The 12947-nt window shown below is 29.4% G+C and overlaps 1 long non-coding RNA gene across 1 annotated transcript; it reads left to right on the forward strand.

Annotated features, from left to right (window-relative positions):
* The first annotated feature begins 8898 nt into the window (after window positions 1-8898).
* LOC121118299 (uncharacterized) lies at window positions 8899-12512 on the forward strand. The gene is made up of 2 exons (XR_005864391.2): window positions 8899-9132; window positions 9214-12512. It is a non-coding gene; the product is annotated as an uncharacterized lncRNA (long non-coding RNA).
* Window positions 12513-12947: the final 435 nt, after the last annotated feature.

Below are 12947 nucleotides of genomic sequence, written 5' to 3' on the forward strand. Positions count from 1 at the left end.
TACAAAAAACTTAACTCAACGTATTAATATAATTTCTCATTTTGTTATAAATACACGAATTAATAATGTATGTAAATATATATATTATAAAAAAACAACACTGTGAATATCATTATTATTTTTAAAAATATGACACCGCGTGAAAATAATTGGTAACACCCGTCTACTTATATCTAATCTTATGTTTTTGAAGGAAAGGTTGAGGGAATCTTTATGAAATACTAAAAATTAGAAACAAAATATAATTATATTTTAGCAACGTTTATAAAAAACAATATGTTAACTATGTTCATTGATTATCATTTCTATTGATGATTAAATTTACTTTTGAAGTTTTGTCTTTTAAAAGACAACTACTCCCCCCTTCCCTCCTCCCAAAAATAAATATATATGTTGTACTTATATTCAAGTATAAAATTAATGCCTTGATAGATTCATACTTTGTTTTTAACAAAATTAAGTGCTTTCTGTATGTAAAATCAATTTACATCATATTTCTAAAATAAAGAGGAGAACTTTATTCATTTAAAATAACATTAGTGTAGGGAAAATAAAATAATTATATTTAAATTCGGATATGCTTATTTTTTTATGCACTTTTAAACAATATATATATAACAAAAGTTTTTTGGTACGAAGACCAGTGTTGATTATACATCGTTTATATAATCAAAATTAGATTGGCATGTTTATCGACTTTTATCCTTCATAAATTACAAAATATGGATACAATTATCTAGTCTTCTAACTCATTTAGCTGTAAATGTACATAAGTGTATCCATACCTACTTTAGTAAATGGCAATCCGTCTACGAGCATTGATTTATTTCTGTAATTTGAGAATACTTTCCACCTAATACTCTTGTTTATATCTAAAAAGAATATTTATTCAATAAAGACAATATAACTTAGAGAGTATCACTTTCTATTATATCCCTAGTCCCATGAGAATATTATCATATCCAACTACTTCCTATTATTTATTTAGTTAAGCTTCTTATACCATAGAAAGGAGGTAGAAGAAACAATTTATTTAAATGTTGCACTTAATAGTTGTTAATAACATAAAGAAGAATAAACACTGTTATTTATACAAAGATAAAATTGATTATGTGGAAAAGTGATTGCATCTACGTCTGTGATTTAGTCGTTATATCCATATATATTTTGTATCTTAATCCCGGCTACATCCCTTCAAAACTAAGGCAATTACTTCCCTCGGATGTTTAGTCAACTCAACACTAAAATAGACACTTACCAATATATAACTTTATTTTCTTTAAAGATTAATAATTATTAATAAATGACACTACTCAACAACTTTTCCCCCTTGAACTTTCACCCTAAACAGAGTGGTGATTTTAAATCCAGAGCAAATATAGAGCTCAATATCCTGAAAACTCCTGAAATCTATAATTATAAAAGTGAGCTCATCATATTTCTCACAAAACTTCATAAGAAAAAATACAAAATCATTGAGATTTCCTGCGAATAAGAATTCCGTATGACGATTATTGTGTTATTCAGTGCCGGCCAAACACACAAGGATGCAAATAAATCCATAGATAATTATGTTAGATAGCTTCAATTGATACTAATTTGTGCGGTTTGTCCAAATACGGTAATTGGAACAGGATTTATTTTGAAAAAAAAACATTTTTTTATTTTGGCCGTACGATTTTCTCTTTATTTCATTGTTTTTTATGCCATCATTTATTGATTAAAATTTGTTTGTACTTATACAAGGCTTAAAAAATTTACCAAAATACGAAAAAGTATAATTCATTGCAGATTAAAAACCGATGTATAATATAATTAAAATAAGTGTTGTGCATAACTGTCCTTCAAAAGAAGGGTATAGGACCAAAAAATCTGAAGATAACCCTTCTCTCCAATATAAAAAGTACCGATGTACAAAAAAATTATTCCAATCTCATTATATATTTCGTCACTCGTTCACTATAATGGCTCAATTATTTTAAAGCTTTTGCAGAATAAAAGCAAGTTAGACTTATCTTGGAGCCCATTCAACGAAATGTTTGTTATAAGAAAATTATCGATAGTGAATAAAAATGACTGAATGTATTTACATAAAAAAGTTTGCATTGGTATGTAAATACTTAATAAAGAGCCAAACAATGGTTTTATTACATTAATAAAATATTTAATTTTAACTATGAAGGATTGGGGGAGGTTAAATGATGATTTTGGTTACTATACGGTATACCATACAAAATTAACCCCCTCCCAGTTGGTGCTAGGAGCATACAAATAATAATCCTATTCTGTATGAAGTTATATACTAGACAAAATTTATTTTTAAATAGAATCCCACTCTTTCGATCTGACTTCCATCTACAAAAAAAGAATATGCCTTACAGTTTGAGGTAAATAGTGCTTCTGAGGTAGTAATAATCCATAAAAACGTTGTTATGACAATTACCAATGTGTAATTGACATATTTTATTATTTGTTGAATTTTATTGTAATAACTGTTTTTAGTCTGTAAACGTATTCAATTTGATCGTACTTTCATACTATGCGCTAGAAATATAACATATGATTGTGTACATATGACTTTAAATATATTTCGAATTTTATTCAAAATATATATTTCTCAAATTCTATGTTCATTTTATTGTACTAGAATATAAAAATATATGGGTGACGGATAATCTATTATTTTAATCCAAATGCATTCGGAGAGGATAATTGCTGTATAAATCTGTTCGACAGAACAATTTGCCTGTCCCAGACGATCGGATAAGTGTGATGTAAAGGCCTGAACTAGCAACTCAACACCCTCCCTCTTCCAGTAAAAATCTGGGATATGATCTTTCATTTCTTTATCCCTGTCATTGAATTTTCTTATATTGTAATGGTACAAATTATTAATTTTTATACTCACTAATTATGTACTTCTAAACTAATTGAATAAAAACATGAACTGAAAGTTGTCAATGAACATACAAAAAAAACAAATAACAATAGAATAGTTTTTTTTTTAAACTGTTTGAGTATTTTTTTTTAATTATACAGCCATTGCTTCTTCTAAACAAAATATTGGATACATAACATTTGATAAAAATTTTGTAGTACGGTTAAAAACTCTTATGAGGATAACATGACATGAATAAAAACAATAATTAATATTCAATGTATGAAACAGATTCAAGGTAGAGTTTGCATATTATAATTATTTATCCCTCCTTTCCCCTCTTTGAATATACATATAACATCAATGATAGTACAATCATTGATATAGCATATATAATGGGAGGGAAATATAAAACAGTAGATCTGATTGGTAAATTACCACTCGTCCGAAGAGAAGGGAGGATCTCGACCCAGTTTTCATAAATAATTGTCTATAAGCACCACTGTTCAAAACGTTTGAAGCACCCTCAATTTTCCTTAAATGAAATCATTGAGTCTTAACGTCTTTATTATAGGGCCGAGTGAAGTATAAAATGCAGATAACTTTTTTGATGACTGCGTCAGCCTTTAGGTGAACCCGAGTCGTCGGTGGTATAGCCACCCCCCAATTTTCTTTTTTAGTTCTATTCCGAGTGCGTCCCTGATTTTCTGTTCCACGATTTCCCTTACAGGTTTGACTCACCTGTATTCATAAAAAAGATGGAAGGATGACTCTGTTTGATCCTTGCAGAAAGAGCATCATAGCCTCTCAGTTTCAGTTATTTAGACTTTTTTGTGAAGACTATTGACGTAGCGAGAAGGTACCTTAGCCATCTCTCTTTTGAATCGGTGAATGGATTTCTCATGACCGATGTCCATTCCACTTTATCGAGCCCCGTGTCCATTGTATTCAGCTTTTGGAGTTGTTTGGAAACGAAAAGAATTGGGGGTTTGATGCTTTCATTTTCACGAGCTCCTTAATAAAAGTTGAATAGTTGATTGGAAAATGGAATCAAAACACTTGAGTAGTTTTGACTAAATAATTTTGACACATAAACTAGGGAATACGAGAATATTAGACTGTACAGAAATGACAAACTTTGGGAACTTGGTAATTCAAGATATATTTTATTTTGCAACTTATTCATCTAAAGAAGAAAATAGCCATAAATTTAGAAAATTAGAATTCAGTTACAGGATTTTTATTCAATTATAGATAAAACATATTTTTTTCCACAAGTTTTTCACATCTTGCCTCTAACTTGCCTCATGACATGAGTATTTTAGTTCAAATATGTTGGCATAAATAAATATTCTCTATTACTACCGTATTACGAACATGTACTTACTTGTATTCATTATTACTATTCAAAAGTCAATTTTTGATATCAAGTGTCTAATATATTATTATCCAATACTTTTCTCTGTTCATGTATACTAAATAAGACACCCTATAATAGCTATTTATAATTTTTGACTACGAAATCTGTTCATTAAGCTCTTTCAAATATAGTATTTTATTTATTATCCCTTTTTTTCTAGAGTTTTTATTTAAGCATATTTGTATTTTTCTATTCTAAAAATTTGACATTTTTCATTTATTATGAATATTTTTTTTTTTTTTTTTTTGATAACCTTTTTAAAAAGAAACTAAGAATGAATAATTGCTTCTAATTATTTTGTTATTTCATAAATATGGAAAATCAAAATCATTTTGAATTTTGCTTTGATATACCCTCTCTTGTCCATAAACTTGAGCTGAAACGTCGGTTACTTTTTTTACTGCATGTTCACTACTTCTTACTTACTATGATATATTGGGAAGTCAAAGCGGTGACGAGACAAAACTAATCATCTGACTTTGAGGAATGACTGCCATGAAAAAAGGCTCAGTGGCGTTGTTTCAATCCTAGAAGTTGAATCACAATTAGTGCAGAGGAACAGTATCGGCGAACAATGATATCTCCCAAATCAGTTTCTTCTCATATTTTTGATATTACAAATTTTCTATCTTTTTGCATAGAGATAGAGGTTGAAAATAAGTTTAGTAGAACATACTTAGAGTGAGCATGTCATACACCTTTCTCAAGAAATTTCATTGCAATATTTTTTACTTTTTTGGAAGTGCATCTTTTTTTATCATATTCTGAATTAATTGGATGTGATGGCTTAGTTAAAATATTTTAATCTCCTTTAATGTCGAACTAAATATATAAGTAAAAATTCACTGTGAAATCGACGATAAAGCACAACTTCTTTGCTTTATGTACAGTCAAGCCATGGTATGAGTTCTAGAACCGTACCAAAAACTTGCCGTTATGAGCCAGTTTGAATGAGAAACAATGTCGATTTTCATTTCAAGAAAATATTTATCTGTAATTCCTGAGACCACCGTTTTCGTAATACAATAATCATAAAATTGATCATTAGATAGAGCAAGAGTGACACTTTCAGGCAATTTACCTAGGGAGAAATTGTGCTTATTTTTCTAAATTCATAATCAAATTCAAAGCTGTAAACGTTATCAAAACAATTTTCCTTGTTTATGATAAATAACCACATAATAAAGTTGATATATATTTTCCATATTGTCCAGCAAACCTTAAAACGAGTTTGCTCCATTTTTGAGACTATCAAAATGAACTATTATGTAACGTAGTGGTGATTAATTGGTTATTTTCTTTATTAGTTCCATTATACCACCTTGAGACCCTTTGTTTTAAACAACCGAATATAGGGCAATTTTTGATCAGTTCCATGCTTAGATAAAAATGAAAATATAAAACTAGGTGTTAATTTGACTTCTTTTCCTTCGGAAGCAAGATTATCCATATAAAAGCCTCTTGCTTCAGATGTGAAAGTACGTGCTTTTGTTTTTCTTTCGAAGGATATTTTTTGGCCGTATTATTACTATAAAAATACATAAACTCAATTGGCTTATTTGAATTTAATAATAACTCTTGATTTTCTTCAATATATTTTTAAACTTCTAAATCAATTTACCTTTTGATGTTATTCTACTCTTTTGATCTTCTATAATGACTTTGTAATCAATTAAAAGACTTGTATCAAGGGCAATGGTATCTCTCACGGGATTGTTATATCTAATTCTAATTTATGTGAATAAACTATCAATAATTGTGATAAAAAACTGACATTATTAATAAATATGTAGATAATTAAAGGTCGTATTGAGAGTTACATAAGGCATCTTTTGTAATTTTTTCTCTATAATTAGAATTTTGCATAATAAGGTGTCTTATTTGGCATAAATTAACTATGAAAGTATATTTGATAATGATATATTGTACACTTGATATCAAAAAATGAGATTCGAGTAGTAAAAATGAAGTAAAACATCAAAGTAAATGCATATAATAAGAGGTAATAAAAGAGACTATTTATTTAATGGCAACATGCTTGGAACTAAAATACTCTACCATGAGGGAACTTAGAGTTAAGATATCAAAATATTGTTGAAAAATATATATTTTATCTCTTTTTTTAAGTTAAATAATTTATTGCTGTTTACTGTACATGTACTAAAATAAATCAATACATGAACAAAAACAAACAAAGGGGTGTATGTGCTACTACAGCAGTTCCTTAAACCTATTGGATGCTTTAGTTATTTTTAATCATTTTTTTCATCATTGTACATTGCATAAATTTCTAAAATACGAAGTTCTTCATCTTCTTCTTCCATTGTTTGATGTCTCACATATGAGAGAGTGGAATATATATTGATGAGGTGCAGTTTGTGGCTCTTCGAACCCCACATTGCACTATGCACCTGTATTATTCTATTTTCTGAGGAGGACAAAAAAAGTAAAGTAACCAGTGTAAACTAAAGCCATTATTATCATGCTTTGACATTCAAGTTTAATACCCTTGCATTTCAGTTCTTTTAGCATGGCACGTGTATTTTTAATCCCTTTATCTGTTATGTATTTATTCCCCAAATTACATAGAAGAAGTCTCGTATCTTTTTCTTCGAGTAGCTTCTGGGTACTCCCATACTAGGATGGATCTTATTTTTTAAATTTGAGAAATGTTAAGCTCTGAGGGTTGTAAATTTTTTCTTTTAGGCTAAGACATCATCTGTAAATTTTGAACAGTTTCGAAAAATATTTGGAGGTAGCTCAATGGCTCTAAAGTTTTGAAATTTTACGGTTTTTCTCAAAAAAGAGTGTTTTGACCTGACTATCAAATATACCCTTTTTGCAACAACAAAAATAGCTTATAAAGTATTTTTTTTCCCAACAAAGGTTAGTAAAAGGGTTAAAAAAATGTCAATTTATCCCAACATATACTATTCTATTTACTTTAAGTAATAAATTCACAATTTCTAATAATTTTTGGACGCATAAATTATAAATATGGAAGTAATTTCTTTTACTATCAGACTAATGGACATATAGGCAAAAATGCAAATTATGGCACCCTTTCCTCTAGTTGACCATTTAGCACTAACTGCTAGTAAAAAAATAATACAATATTTTTTATTGCAAATTGATTTAACTAAATTTCTTGTTTTTCAAGGTTTGTTGTTATACCAAGGGTATATTTGATATTCAGGTCAAAACACTCTTTTTTGACAAAAATCGTAAAATTTCAAAACTTTAGACTTTTGTGTATTGCTTTGGTAGTGGGAGGATAGAGATTTCATTTGAAAGGTCATATATTTACGAAGAAAAAATTTCTACTCTAAAATAAAAAAGTTATAACAATTTCAAAAAAAAACCCGGTAATTATAATATGGAAATAAATACAAAACATTTTTTTAAAAAGTTAATCTGGAGGAATGGTTTTTTTTTCAAATTATGAAATGATAATAGAGGTAAAATAGTTAAGAACCAATGATATAAACTTATTTCCCTACTTTTGCTTATTTTTTGTGCATGAACGCTTTTTTATGTCGAGGAAAGAAACTCAGGAGATTTTGTCATTGATGTGAGGACCGTCTCAGGGAGTTTTGTCAGTGGAAAGGTTTTGTCGGTTTACCCTAATGAAGGTAATATTTTATTTTTCAGAGCCAGGTTAATATAAATAATAAATGGTAATAATAAAACTTTATGCCAATGGGATATATACATATATATATATGTGTGTGTGCAAATGCATGCATTAATTTATAATGACACTCAATTTAATGTTTAAAAAGTATTAAGCCTTACAAATGATCAATTATTTTAAAAATTATTAGTACAACATGTATGAAAAAAAAAATATGACATATGAAATAGATATACCTTAAGGTATTTTAGTTATAATAGTCTATAGTAGTGTACATCAATGTTTTGGTACCGGTACCAAAATTAGTATTGGAATTTTGAGACTTTTTTGGACTTAAAAATACAAAAATGTTGTTAAGGCCAGTTCTCATGGAATTACATTTGCTTTTGTAGGATTTATGTTTGAGAGGGTGCTAGTTCACAAATATTTCATCTATAGAATGAATTTTCTTTTCATTAGCTGTTGTAATTATTGATTAACTCCTTAAGTAGTCATTCTTTCCTACTTCATTCAATTATAAATTATATTGAACCCCCGTTTGAACATTCGGAGTTCTAATGTTATAAGTCCTTTTTGTACTCAGATTAGAATTGAAGATCGGCATTTGAGAAACTTTTGCAATGCCCTTTTTTTATTTCCTTCTTCCTCTCTTCTCGTGTCACAGCTGATTGTAGCTGATTTAATTAAACTTTATGAGATCTAAGCTGCTCTTCCCCAATGTATACTTGTAATTGTCAGGTTATTGATTTTGGGTTTCTTTTGTTAACATGCCCATAATACAAACGGAAAAAAAAGTTTATTGAAAAATTCTTTAGAATTAAAAGATTTATTCGATTCGTTAAAATAATGATGAAGGAAATTATCTTATGAATCATAGAAACGAAATGATGGGAATAAAGATCAATAAATATACTCTATGATCCGTATTTACAGTAAAATATTTTTAGTATTAGAAGCAGGTTTTGTCATTGATGGTGTTGTGTGATAATGAAGTATTTATTTTTCTTTGAAAAACATGTTTTCAATGAACAATATGACTAAAGTTGAAGTGAAAAGACATTTTAAAATAAAAATACACTGTTTTAGTGTGTCAGTACACCCTATAGTACGAGTACTCCGACAATATGAATCCATAGAAATCTTTTAAAATCCATTTGCATTCTTGACTCCCAAAAGAGAAATGAAAATTTTGAAAATAAGGTAAGTTACTATGCTGTTGTACTTTTCTTCTTGCTAACTGTTAATAATTATCTATCAAATAATTATTCAATATTATTATAGTGTGCGCAAACCATCTATGCCGACACTTTACCACAATTTCTAGTTCAAATGCAGGCACTTAAGAGCCTAATTATTTGTGTTAGATTGCTTGCTCAAAGCTGCACTAATTGAAAAAAAATGACATCAATTGACGAATTCGTTATCCCAAATATTTTGAAAAGGAACGGAACCCTCTTTAGAGTCCGCATCGGGAGTGACAACATAACAAATACTCGAACTCTGGGACTCAGTGAGAAGTTATTTCGCAAAGGTTCGGAGGGAAGTTCAAAGGTCGAAGTGACTGTTTCTCAATGTCCATAATTGCTCCTGATATGTTCCCTTAAGGCCTCAAGGTCAACATTTATGCCTACTTTTACGTACTAGGGACCAAGATGTGCCCAGGATCGACTCAAATGGTTCCAAGACAATTTTTAAGACTTTATCTCGCCGGACTTTTGGCCTCCAAATTCATAAGATCGTAATCTAATGTTTTGTGCGTGGGGCGTGATCGAACAACAAACTAACCGAACCCCCTGAAACACCAAAGACGAACTCATCACTCGGGGTATAAAAATTTGCTTAGAGATCTAGTGGAGAAGGCCTGTTTACACTTTCGGCCTCGTATAGAGACTGTAATTGAGGCTGGAGGGGATTTTATCAAATAAAATAATTTTGAATCCATCAAGATTTCGGAATTTAGTTTTATTTTTTAAACTGATTACCGGTTAGAGAAAAAATTGCGGGAAAAAAATCATTTTCATGACAGATAACTTATGCACCCTGTAAATTGAATTGATAATTTTTTCAATATAATCATCAATAATTGAGTATGAAATGTCACGAGTTTTTAACGAAGGTACTGTATTTATATAAGTTAATATAAAAATCAAACTCCTACTTACTTCTCTTTTTGAAATCAAGTACAGTATGTCAGCTGCTTTAAATAATACAAGAGTCAACTCATTAAAACAGCTAAAATGAAAATACATAGAATCTTTGCTGTTTTTAAAAAGCTCATACTGGGACAAACACACTCAAAGAGGGAATGCACAAAATTTACCAAATTTCTTATCAGCTGTTGATCGTGTATATAGAACATGAATGTATTTTGTTGATTTTATTCTTCACTTTATTCTCTAAAGGGGAAAGCTGAACATAAATACTAGTATATTTATATTATAAAAGGAACAGTACCTGGTGGATGGAGATAATATGTGATTTTTTTCTCTTATTTTTACATGAGTAGAGACATTTTTTAGTGTAGTTTATGGGAGTAGCAATGTATGTAAAAGGGAAGAGAAAATACTCAACTTCTTATCATCTTTAGAATTAAAAGATTTATTCCACAATGAGGAAGGAAATTCTCTTGTGAATCACGGAAGGGAAATGACTGGGAATAAAAATCAATACATAGTTCTATAAATATACTCTATGTTCCATATTTAAAGTAAAATAAGTGGATCAAGTTTTGTCATTGATAGGGTCGTGTGATGGCGACGTACCTTGAGATTCATTTTTGTTTAAAAATATATCTTCGATCAAGAACATGACCGAAATCAAAGTGAAAAGAAAAATTGAAGCTGAAATGTCCCATTGAAATCAGCAGGGATTTTTCCATCTACAGGATATCAGTTTATGGATTTTAAGTTGCTATCAAATTGGAAACATGGAAATATTGCAATAAAGCCTGCTCAAAGAAGAAAGAAAATATTCCTATAAGGGCTGTCATGAAGGCCATCAATGATCAGATTTTACAAAATCCGATCATTATAATTAAAGAGATAAGTAGGTACATGGGTATGTCAGCAACATCCATGAAGTAGATCATAAGAGTGGATTTTGGACCTATGCTAAGGGCTAGAAGGAAAACACATTTTACTAATGGTAATACAAAAGAGAACAGACTCGCCAGATCAAAATGTGTTGTCAATGTCATGAAGCAAGCTTACCAATGATTTCGTTTTCGCCGAGAAGATATTCAGAGTTGAACGAGTCTCCTAGAGCCCGACAGATAGGTATATAAGCACCAAGTAGCCGTATGACGCACTTGTCAAAATTAAATTAACTTTTAAAACCAAGCATCTTTATTCTTTTATTGTCTGTTGAAAGATATTCATGGGAGATTTCCCGCGGGAAAACATTTCAAATACAAGTTTTATTTCATTTCCAATTCGGGCGTGTTGGGGATATAATTTTTTTAAAATGAAAATAAACCTCAAGGTACGTCATTATCACACACCCTCATCAATAGCAAAACCTACTTCTACGTATTTGACTATTTCACTTTAAATATGTGGTGCAGTAAAAATTGAATATTAATTCAGGGATAAAAGTGTTAATGTATTTATAAATTTAGAATATATGTAAGGTATAAGTAACTTGACACGTATTTTTCTCATAAAATGTAGGTAATCTTTTAAATTCGATAAAAACAATACTGAAACGAACATATAACAATGATGTTTTTAATAAAATATAATTATGTTATCCTTTCTCCTCTCAACGTACACAATTTGTTGTTTCTTGGCAGAACCCATCCTGTTAATTTAATTAATAGGGTGTGTTCATCGTACTCTCAACTCCCATAACAGCAAAAGGTATTCTCATAGCCAACTTAATTTAGAAAAATCGGCAGTGATCGACATTTTTGTCGATCTATATAATTTGCACAGCTTGAATCCTTATAAACTTTATCACAAGTGAATCTTTAATAATTTATTTTTTTTTAGTCCTAAAAAAATATTTTGAAACCTTTGTATTAATATATTAATATCCCAGAAGCTAATGAAGTAACATTAAAAAAAAACTGATCAAAGAATTAAATGATAAATGAAGATTTATTAAAAATATGATACATACAAAATACTACAAGGATGTTTCTGTTTCTGGGGTGCATATACATCCCAGAAAAATATACAACGAAGAATTACATAAAGAAAGTTTACATTATTCCAATGAATATTTAATTGTCTTAGAAACAAGAGAAATCACAGAAAATGGGATCCTAAGCCTAAAGTAATATCATTTATTGTAGGATTAATAGTTTATGAAAGCAAAAGGGATCTATTCATAAAACTTTAAGTAACAAAATATTCATTAATTATGAATTCAAGAGTGACTTATATATGTACATATATATCGTACATAACATTCATCTGCAGATAAATTTAGATCCTCAGTGATGTTTTATTTATCATCCATATCAATATTATAATAAATGACAAATGATGTGAAACTTATAGAAAAGATGAAAAAAAATAAATGTAGCATGGAAAAATAGGTATTTTTATTACAACAAGAGGGAATAATGCAAAATAAAATAAGAGATAAGATGAAAGAAAGAAAGAGAAAAAAACCTGAAATTGCTTTTCTATCACACACACACATTTATATACGTACATACCCTTTCATGTATGTAAGTGAGTTTCAAGACAATAACAACATCTACCACTATGTATAATGTATATATTAGACTGTCTCAATTTTGTCTTTAAAAAAAATTATCCCTACACAAAGAGTTTTTTCTACTAAAAACTATCTAATAACTCACTCCGGCAATGTTTGAGGTCTTTTAGACCTGTTTTTGGCATGATATACACCACTTTTTTGAAAAAATTGTGTTTTTGGGTGGAAAGTCGCCATTTTTTTGCCTCTTGTACCGTGCAAAATTTGAAGATGCTATGAGGAAAAAATTGAATTTAATACGAGACTGGTCTGAAAAGTTTCCAATCTCAACGTGCCGATGGCAGCACTCG

Source organism: Lepeophtheirus salmonis, chromosome 5 (assembly GCF_016086655.4).
Source record: "Lepeophtheirus salmonis chromosome 5, UVic_Lsal_1.4, whole genome shotgun sequence".
Lineage (NCBI taxonomy): Eukaryota > Metazoa > Arthropoda > Copepoda > Siphonostomatoida > Caligidae > Lepeophtheirus > Lepeophtheirus salmonis.